General features: G+C 43.1%; 1 pseudogene; it reads right to left on the reverse strand.

The window, feature by feature from the left end:
- Nucleotides 1-4,918: 4,918 nt before the first annotated feature.
- LOC139279365 (U2 spliceosomal RNA) lies at nt 4,919-5,150 on the reverse strand (annotated as a pseudogene).
- Between the last annotated feature and the right edge of the window lie 5,601 nt (nt 5,151-10,751).

The following is a 10,751-nucleotide window of genomic DNA, read 5'->3' on the forward strand; positions in this document are numbered from 1 at the left end:
AAGCTATTTCCTGTGCTGGGGGAGTGCAGAACAAGGAGGCATAACCTTAAAATTCAAGCTAGGCCATTCAGGGGTGATGTCAGGAAGCACTTCTTCACTCAGAGGGCAGTGTAAATCTGAAACTCTCACACTCAAACATTTATCGCTGTTAGGCCAATTAATTTCAAAACTGAAGTTGATAGATTTTTATTAGGTAAGGATATGAAGAGTTATGAAACCAAGGCGGGTAGATGGAGTTAAGATACCAATCAGCAATGATTTAATTGAATGGCGGAACAGGCTCGAGGGCTGAATGGCCTACTCCTGTTCCTATGTTCCAAGGGCGAGGCTCCTGGGTTGGTAGTATTATTTTTGTGAAGCCAGGAGAAGCTTTCAAGTCCCACAAAAATAATTCCAAACTTACCTTTTCTGGGCATTTTTGACTCCATCGCCCATGGAACTGATACGGCGTGCATGTTCCAACCAGTTCCAATCTAAAATGCTGTGTGCGTCTCCCTGGCTCCATCCTGTGCCCCTCTTCCTCCCTCTCCATGTTACGAGTACAAGATTATGTCCAAAAATATTGCCATGTCTGGTTCTGAGAAGCCCTCAGTGCAGGTTACGGGGTCAAGGGGAGTTGAGGAGGTCCAAAATCCAGCTGGGAATGTGACCCCTGTGAGAAACAGTAACACACAAGTGTGTGGAGCCAGAAAGCACAAAGGAACTGGAGAGAAGCACTTTAAGGACAGGAAAGGGGTGGAATGTTTTCCTGCGATATTTATGCACCACTAATGTGCTGAAAACAGTGAAGCAATTCACCCCAAAGTTTCACCTCAAAACAGGCTTTAACTGATTTTCTTTGGACCGAACAAGAATACTCAACAACAACTTGCATTTATATAGCGCCTTTAATGTAATAAAACATCTCAGGGCATTGATTAAAATGTATTATTTTCAGTTGAAAATCCACCATAAATGCCATGATCAGTCATGTGATATAATAACCATCTTCACTTCGTAACCTTGATTCTGTTTCTAGATACAATGCCAGTGGATAATTAACAGTAGAGGGAATATAGAATACTTATTTTTAATTTTTTTCCATGCATGTATTCTTAAAAGAATAGTTTAAAAAAAAATTTCCCTGCAAGAAATTGTGGGTCTCCCAAGAAGGGAATTTCAGAAATGCTTTAAATGCAATCCAGAAAATTAGCATCTCCACCAGTGCTGGAGTCTGTATGGGAGGTGTCTGATCAGGTAAATTCTACACCATCCATCATTAATGAGTGGGGGTGGGAGCGGGAGCAGTTAAAAGAGTCTACTGAAGTCTAAAGCTAAATGATGATCTGCCATATAGTCCTGCTGGTCTTCAGAACATTAGTCCCTTTTTAGAATCACAGAATCATAAAATCTTAAAGCACAGAAGGAGGTCATTGAGGCCATCGTACTCGTGCCGGCTCTTTAGAAAAGCAATCCAATTTAATCCCACACCCCAACTTTTTCCCCATAACCCTGCAAATTAGTCCTCTTCGACTACATGTCCAATTGCCTTTTGAAAGTTCCTATTGGATCTGATTCCACCACTCTTTCAGGTAGTGTGTTCCTGATTTTAACAACCCCGTGTGAAAAAGATTCTCCTCATTTCTCCTCTAGTTCTTTTGCCAATTATTTTAAATCTATGACCTCTGGTTACTGACCCACTTGCCAGAGGAAACAGTTTCTCCCTACTCGCTCTATCAAAACTCCACATCATTTTTAACCATTTACTTATGCAATGAAGAATATTAATGGCTGTTTCCAGTGAATCGTGGATAGTCTGATAATCCACAAGATCCATGTTGCTTCTGTCTATTTCCTGTGTCACCTAATCATTTTGAGTCATGCCAGCCCTGAAGCAAACTAATGTTTTACCCGGCCTACAATAGGGCCCATTACCATTTGAGGGATCATAGGTACTCAGTAAATTGTGGTCAGCTACCCTGGGTCCTTTAAATGGCCTTCTCTGTATTGCTAGTAGCCCCTGCACTAAAAGAGAGAAATATAGAAACATAGAAAATAGGTGCAGGAGCAGGCCATTCGGCCCTTCAAGCCTGCACCACCATTCAATATGATCATGGCTGATCATTTTTGCAACTTTAGTACCCCATTCCTGCTTTCTCTCCATACCCCTTGATCCCTTTAGCTGTAAGGGCCACATCTAACTCCCTTTTGAATATATCTCACTCAGGCCAACATCCCCAGCATCTAAGCATTGACCACGCTCGATCAATTCCACTGGATGGGCCACATCGTCCACATGCCTGACACGAGACTCCCAAAACAAGCACTCTACTCGGAGCTCCGACACAGCAAGTGAGTCCCAGCTGGGCAGAGAAAACACTTCAAGGACACCCTCAAAGCCTCCTTGAAAAAAGCAACATCCCCACCGACACTGGAAATCCCTGGCCCAAGACCGCCCAAAGTGGAGGAAAAGCATCCGGGAAGGCGCTGAACACCTCGAGTCTCTTCGCCGGGAGCAAGCTGGAGCCAAGCGTCAACAGCGGAAGCAGTGTGCGGCAACCCAGGCCCCCCACCCACCCATTCCTGCAACCATTGTCTGCCCCACCTGTGGCAGAGACTGTAGGTCCCGCATTGGACTCTGCAGTCACCTGAGAAGTCAGCTTTAGTTTGGAAGCAAGTCATCCTCAACTCCGAGGGACTGCCTACACTTGCAACGCTTGCTTTTTGAGAGTCTCTTTCATTATTCTGACTGACCTTCCGGCTGCTTCGTTTGAAGCTGGATGACATGGTGGAACGAGAGTGTGTTTGATACCGTTCCATTTCATGAATTAATGGAATTAAGCAGAACGGACCTGAGGGCCATTGTTAGAAACAAGGCCTTCGGGTAAGCCAAGATAGACCTCAACTCATCTATAATACGTTCAGTTGTAGTATTTGAACCCATATATTTCACTTCAATCCACTTTGAGTGACTATCTCAAGTACCAGGAAATAATCATTTGCTTTCTCACAATAGTCTACAGGTGCTCTCTGAAAAAGTCTCCTTGGCCATGACCAGGGTTATAGTGGAGTTTTGGATGGTTTATTTCTGCATTTGCTGACAAGTGATTCAAGATCATTGTTCAATCCAGGCCAATAAACAAAGCTTCTTGCAATTGATTTCATACTGATGGCCCCTGGATGTTCAGTATGAAGTTCAGCCAGAATTCTATCTATCAAAGAAGTAGGTACCACCACTCTGTTTCCCCACTTGATGCTCACAAGACAATTCAATACCACGGTTATGGAATAGAAACATAGAAACATAGAAAATAGGTGCAGGAGTAGGCCATTCGACCCTTCGAGCCTGCACCATCATTCAATATGATCATGGCTGATCATTTTTCCAACTTTAGTACCCCATTCCTGCTTTCTCTCCATACCCCTTGATCCCTTTAGCCATAAGGGCCACATCTAACTCCCTTTTGAATATATCTAACAAACTGGTATCAACAACTCTCTGCGGCAGAGAATTCCACAGGTTAACAACTCTCTGAGTGAAGAAGTTTCTCCTCATCTCAGTCCTAAATGGCCTATCCCTTATCCTTAGGCTGTGTCCCCTGGTTCTGGACTTCCACAACATCGGGAACATTCTTCCTGCATCTAACCTGTCCAATCCTGTCAGAATTTTATATGTTTCTATGAGATCCCCTCTCATTCTTCTAAATTCCAGTGAATATAAGCATCGTCAATCCAGTCTTTCTTCATATGTCAGTCCTGCCATCCCGGGAATCAGTCTGGTGAACCTTCACTGCACTCCCTCAATAGCAAGAACGTCCTTCCTCAGATTAGGAGACCAAAACTGCACACAACTGTGCAAGTGCAGTAAGACCTCCCTGCTCTTATACTCAAATCCCCTAGCTATGCAGGCCAGCCTGCCATTTGCCTTCTTCACCGCCTGCTGCACCTACATGCCAACTTTCAATGACTGATGTACCATGACACCCAGGTCTCGTTGCACCTCCTCTTTTCCTAATCTGTCACCATTCAGATAATAATCTGCCTTCCTGTTTTTGCCACCAAAGTGGATAACCTCACATTTATCCACATTATACTGCATCTGCCATGCATTTGCCCACTCACCTAACCTGTCCAAGTCACCTTGCAGCCTCTTAGCATCCTCCTCACAGCTCACACTGTGTATGGTGAGTCAATATGACTTTTTCTTGTAGGAAAATCCAGCCTACTCTCGAAATACTATTGGCAGATTTGGTTTGATTACACCTCGATGAAGCACCTTGGGAGGTATTTCTATGTTAAGGGCGCTATATAATTGCAAGTTGTTGTTATTGAGAAAATAGCTTTACCATCCAGGAGGGTAGTCACCTCATGGAAAGTTTTAAACCAATGCTTTCACTTGCTAACAGTCACCTTTTAAATAAATTATACACAGTGCTACATTTTCTAGGAAAGCGCTCAAGGATTAAGTCATTTTAGAGCCTTATCCTGGAGTAATTCTTCAAAGACATGAATACCGATGAAATCAATGGACAACAGGCTTTGGGTTACCATGGCACCTGGCAGCGTGGGAGGAGCTGGGTTACTGTAGAAATTCAGGGATGAATTTTCAATTGGCTAGTGTTGCTAGTGGAAAACGCTGTCATATTGTTATCATATGGAATGAATTAAGGTCAGGCACTGCTCGCTGCCAATTTAAAAAAAATTTGTTCAGGGGATGTGGGCATAGTTAGCAAGGCCAGCATTTATTGCCCATCCCTAATTGCCCTTGAGAAAGTGGTGGTGAGCCGTCTTCTTGAACCGCTGCAGTCCGTATTTTTTTTTTTTTTTTTTGAAATTCGTAGCCAATCGTTCCAATTCTTTGTCAAATCACAAACGCCAGAGGTCACCTTGCACACGCCAAGGATCACTCTGCGCCAATGCTCTTAGCCAAAAGGCCTAGAGCCACTGCACCGTTCCTGGAAGTACTGCAATACCAGGTTCGAGCCATGGAGGTGGATGGGTCAGGTCCCCCACACACCTCCGTGGAGGTGGATGGGTCAAGCCACCCCACCCACCTCCTGTTTCCAAAAAAGCAAGCATATACCTTCCTGATCCAGGGAGAACCACCCGGAGGTCATGGTGGCTGGTCAGGTCAGTTACGCATGATCTTAGCCAAAAGGCCGAGAAGCTGCAGTCCGTATGGTGAAGATACTCCCACAGTGCTGTTAGGGAGGGAGTTCCACGATTTTGACCCAGCAACAATGAAGGAACGGCGAGATACTTCCAAGTTAGGATGGTATGTGACTTGGAGGGGAACTTGGAGGTGGTGGTGTTAAACCTGGAAACATCTGATCAGAAGGACTTAGTCTTTCAGGTTTTTCAATTTTTTTGCAAAAATATTTGTATTGGCATATTGACTGCTGTGGGGAAATACAGGCCATTGAGTTTTTTACATTTTCAAAACTGTTTCCTTGATATTAAAATGTACTGCAGACGATTGTCCAAACCCTGGCCGTGATACAGCAAAGAAAAATGACCTGTATCTTCACAGCCCACCAGGGAGTGTATTTCAGGTAACCTAGAATCTTGACACAATTTAGATTAATGAAAAGCGATGTTTGACTTTAGGTTGATAAACCCATAATCCTGAATTCCAACCCTGACAGATTTAGCACTATGGCTGACATTCAAACAGCTCCCAGCAAACCAGCAACGTTTTTCAAATTCCAACACCAAACTAGTCACCTGTGAAATTCTGCTCCTTCTTAGCCTCACAGTATTGATTTCACTGGACAGCATCAACATTGATGAGATTCAAAATAATCAGGGAAAAGACATCAGCCGATGATTTAAAGGTCGAAGCCTCTCACAGAAATAGCAGGCTTTCAGTAACATACAAGTACAATGTTAAAAATAATCCATCTGACGGCTTTTGCATAAGAACCTAAGAAATAGGAGCAGGAGCTGGTCCCTCGAGCCTGCTCCACCATTCAATAAGATCATGGCTGATCTGATCATGGACTCAGCTCCACTTCCCTGCCCAGTCCCCATTACCCCTTATCCCCTTATCGTTTAAGAAACTGTCTATTTCTGTCTTAAATGTATTCAATGTCCCAGCTTCCACAGCTCTCTGAGGCAGCAAATTCCATGAGAAAAATACATTTTCCTAAATAGCTAAAAGCCAAAGTTGTCCATTCAATTGCACTCCCAGATTTGTGAGTGCTAAAAATCTGTGTGCTGTATTGACTTATGCCCTGAATTTTACAATACCTCTTGTAGAGCAGTCAGTGGCCTACTTGATAAAGTTCATTTTCCTGGCCAGATTAAATTTGGGTGATTAAATATTGTTACAATTTGAATTTTCCAATACAGGTATCTAGAGTACACATGAAGCCAGAACTAAGACTTGTGTTTGTACAGTACTTATTACGTTCCTCTCAAAGCGATTTGCACACAATGAGTTACTTCAAAGTGTAACTTATTATATCAGCACAAAAGACAGGTGTTGAACACAGCAAGATCCCACAAATGAAGTGAATGGTGGTGTTAGTAAGAACTGTAGCATAGTGGTTACGTTACTGGACTAGTAATTTGGAGACATAAGTTCAAATCCCACCATTGAGCTGGGGAATTTAAATTTAGTTCATTAAATAAATTTGAAATTAAAAAGCTAGTATCAGTAATGGTGACCTTGAAACCACTGGCTTGTTGCAAAAACCCATCTGGTTCACTAATGCCCTTTAGGGAAGGAAATTTGCCATCCTTATCTGATCTGGCCTATATGTGACTCCAGACCTACAGCAATGTGGTTGACTCTGAAATGGCCACACAAATCATTCAAGAGCAATAAAGGATGAGCATGAATTTTTTTTAATTAATTGAGGGAGGAATGTTGCTCAGGACATCGGGAAATCTCCAAACTGTTTTTTTGGGTAATGTCATGGGATCTTACTTACAAAATGTGTCGATTATTTTAGCGACCAGTGTCCATAACTTGTTAACACCCTGAAAACACAAACAGACGTCTTTAGTCAACTCTTTTATTGACCAGTTTTCAGAATTATTTGAAAGATTCCCTAATTTGAGCATCAATGTCACCTCATCCAAGAAGTGATTCTGAAAACACCAAAAATAGTCCACTGCAATTCTGTGGCTATATAAATCAGGTCAGTGTGTCTGATTCAGCATTGAGCAGCCTCAGTGATCCAGTAAAAAATACTATTTTGTTAACCTTCTCCAGTTCTACAACCCTCCGAGATTGCGTTCCTCCATTCTGGCCTCTTGCACATCCCTGATTTACATCACCCCATCACTGGTGACCATGCCTTCAGCTGCCTGGGCCCTAAGCTCTGGAACTCCTTCCCCAAACCTCTCTGCCTCCCGACCTCTCACTCCACCTTTAAGACGCTCCTGAAAACTTTTTTCTTTGACCAAGCTTTTGGTCGCCTGTCCTAATATCTTCTTACGTAGCTCGGTCACAGGTTTTGCCTCATAAAACTCCTGTGAAGCGTCTTGGGGTGTTTGTCTACATTAAAGAGGCTATATGAATGCAAGTTGTAGTTCGAAGTCACAGTTAATATCGATTTACAGCTTTTGACAAGCTTGAGTGATACAAGTTCGTTGGAGCTAGGGGTCTCTGTATTTTTTCTTTGCATTTCTCCAGCAGGCTTCAAGATGTGCATTGATGGCCCAGTGGGTGGCAAATGGCCAGTTCATTCTACTGCTCCTCACCCGCCTGAGAGCATGTCATAAATAAAGAGCTGAGTGGAAAAAGAGCTTGTTAAATGACAATCAAGTCTCAACATTCAGTTTATTCAGTGAAGCAGTCATGTACATTGCCACGGTGATGTTATGCAAATAACATCAATTGGTTTTCAACCAACAGACTGGCTTTTAACCAGAACTGCTGCTACTACTTTCCCAATTCACAAACTGATGCCTGCAAATTGCTTTTGAAAGCCAATTGCTCTTTATAGATTTGTCATTAAACCAAGAAACTGGCGATAGTTACGACCATAAGGTCATTTAAATGGAAAAAGGGCTGCCTTTTGTATCAGCCAGTGGCTCAGTGGTAGCACACTCACCTCTGGGTCAGAACATTGTATGTTTAAGTCCCACTCCAGGAACATGAACACATGAATCTAGGCTGACACTGCAGTGTGGAGGGAGTGCTGCACTGTTGGAGGTGCCATCTTTCGGATAAGACGTTAACCCAAGACCCTATCTGCTCTCTCAGGTGAATGTGAAAGATCCCATGGCACTATTTCAAAGAAGAGCAGGGGAGTTATCCCTGGTGTCCTGGCCAATGTTGATGTTTCAATCAACATAACAAAATCCAAGTCCTTCTTTGTGTGTTATTTTTTATTAGCCATAGTTACACTGGAGAGGTACTTTGTGGTCATCCACCTTCCAGATGTGCCACTTGGTTATTTCCTGATCGTAACCAGAGGATGAGGGAGGCACTAAATGGAGGCATGAAATTTCACCTCAGAAGGGAGAGAATGTTAAGAGAAGGAGCCAACTGTCTCACACCTCCTGGTGCCAGTTACCAATGTACTGCAACAGGCATGGCTGTCATTATCTTATCTAAAGTTGGAACACAAAGTACCGGAAGTAAAAATACAACAAAGGAGAAAATACAAATTTAAATTATATTTCAAAAGAAGGACATTTTAATGACAGAATGAAGTGCTCAACATAAGAATTGCACATCCTAAGAAGGAGGGCTTGCAGTTATATAGCGCTTTTCACAACCTCAGGATGTCCCAAGGTGCTTCATAGTCAATGAAGAACTTTTGAAATGTAGTCACTGTTGCAATGTAGGAACTGCGGCAGCTAATTTGCACACAGCAAGGTCCCACAAACAGCAATGAGATAATGACCAGATAACCTGTTTTTTATTAATGCTGGTTGAAGAATAAATATTAGCCAGGACACCAGGGGAGAACTCCCTTGCTTTTCTTTGAAATAATGCCGTGGGAAATATTTACATCTACCAGAGAGAGCAGACAGAGCTCGGTTTAACCTTTCAGTGAAGATGACCAGACGCAATACAACTTATACTGATTAAAACCTATACTTTAATTATTTATGTATTTATATTGTTTAAAAATTCATGTGACTAAATAGCACTGAGTGTACTGAACAATAATTCTTTATCTGTCCTAGGCTTCGTCTGCTCTCTTAAGTAGGCGCAAAAGATCCCATTCCACAGAGGTTGAAATATATGGTCATGCTCATGGAGTGGATATGGGGCCGGAAGCTCAACTCAGGTTCAAATAGGAAGTTGAAGTTGCAAAAAAAAAGTCGCTAGCTAGGAATGGATATTGTGGTGGGGGCTGAAAACAATGGCTTCGGTCTTCCCGATATTTAATTGGAGGAAATTTCTGCTCTTCCAATACTGGATTTCATATAAGCAGTGCGGCAAATCAGAGGCAGTGGAGGAGTCAGGAGAGGTGAGGGTGAGGTAGAGCTGGGTGTTGTGGAATCTGATGTGTTTTCAGATGATGTCGCCGAGGGGCAGCATCTAGATGAAAAATAGGAGGGGGCCAAGGATGGATCTTGGGGGATCCCAGAGATGCAGGAGTGGGAAGAGACACCATTGCAGGAGATTCTCTGGCTATGATTGAATTAGTAGGAATGGAAGCAAGTGAGAACTGTCCCACCCAGCCGGACAATGGAAGAGAGGCATTGGAGGAGGAGGGTGTGGTCAAACGTGTCAAAGGCTGCAGACAGGGTGACACGGAGGAGAAGGCAAGCAGCATGTTCACAGTCACATAGGATGTTATTGGTGACTTTGATCAGGGCCATTCAGTGCTGTGAAAGGGATGGAAATCTGATTGGTGAGGTTTAGAAACTTGGAGATGCGGGAAAGACGGAAATGGATTTGGTGGTTGAAGATGGGAGGGGTAGCTTGCAAGGGCATAGGGGTCAAGGGTGGATTTATTGAGTGGGGGGGTGGCTGATGACAACAGATTTGAAAAGGAAAGGGGGTACAGTAGCAGAGAAGAGCGAACCATTAATAATATTAGCTAACATAGGGGCCGGCGAAGGAAGTTGGGTGGTCAGCAGTTTAGGGTTGAGAGAGCAGGAGGTGCATCTCATGGACAGTATGAGCTTGGAGAGGGCATGAGTGGAGATAGGAGAGAAACTAGAGAAAGATGCAAGTTCAGAGCAAGGTAGTGGGGGAACCTTGGTGGAGGTTTGCCTGGGTGGGCTAGGGGAAGGGAGGGTTGGGGCAGAGGCAGATGAGGTGAAGTGAACTCTAAGAATAAAAAGCATCCCATTATAGGCAAGATGTATCAGTAATGGTCTGGCCCACATTTGTTGTTAGATTTGGCACTTCAGGGATTCAGGTTCTTTCCTGAGCAATTTATTAACCAATTAATGCTCCCTGTACAAAGTGAGTCCCAAACACTGACATACAGACTGCAAAGCCACGATGATTGCAATGTTTCATTTACACTGCAAAATAGCTGATATTAAATCATATCCCACTGAAACTGCACAGCTGTACCAAACTCATTGGGGTCTCCAGCTCTCACTTCCTACAGAGTGCTGCAGCCTACAAACCCTTTTCTTCTAAGATTACCGATCATTTCAACAACTCGACATCTGCTGCAGCTGTTGTAAGAGCTGCTTATTAGTCTTAATATTCCCAGGCACATATATATTCAGAACGGAAAACTGAAACCTTCATTATGTCTTATTTTTCACTCTTAGAACCTGCATTCCACCACATTTTTAATCTCTTACTTTTGCACTTCTTACTTACATTAACCCTAACTTGAAAA

This window comes from Pristiophorus japonicus, chromosome 1 (assembly GCF_044704955.1).
Source record: "Pristiophorus japonicus isolate sPriJap1 chromosome 1, sPriJap1.hap1, whole genome shotgun sequence".
NCBI lineage: Eukaryota > Metazoa > Chordata > Chondrichthyes > Pristiophoridae > Pristiophorus > Pristiophorus japonicus.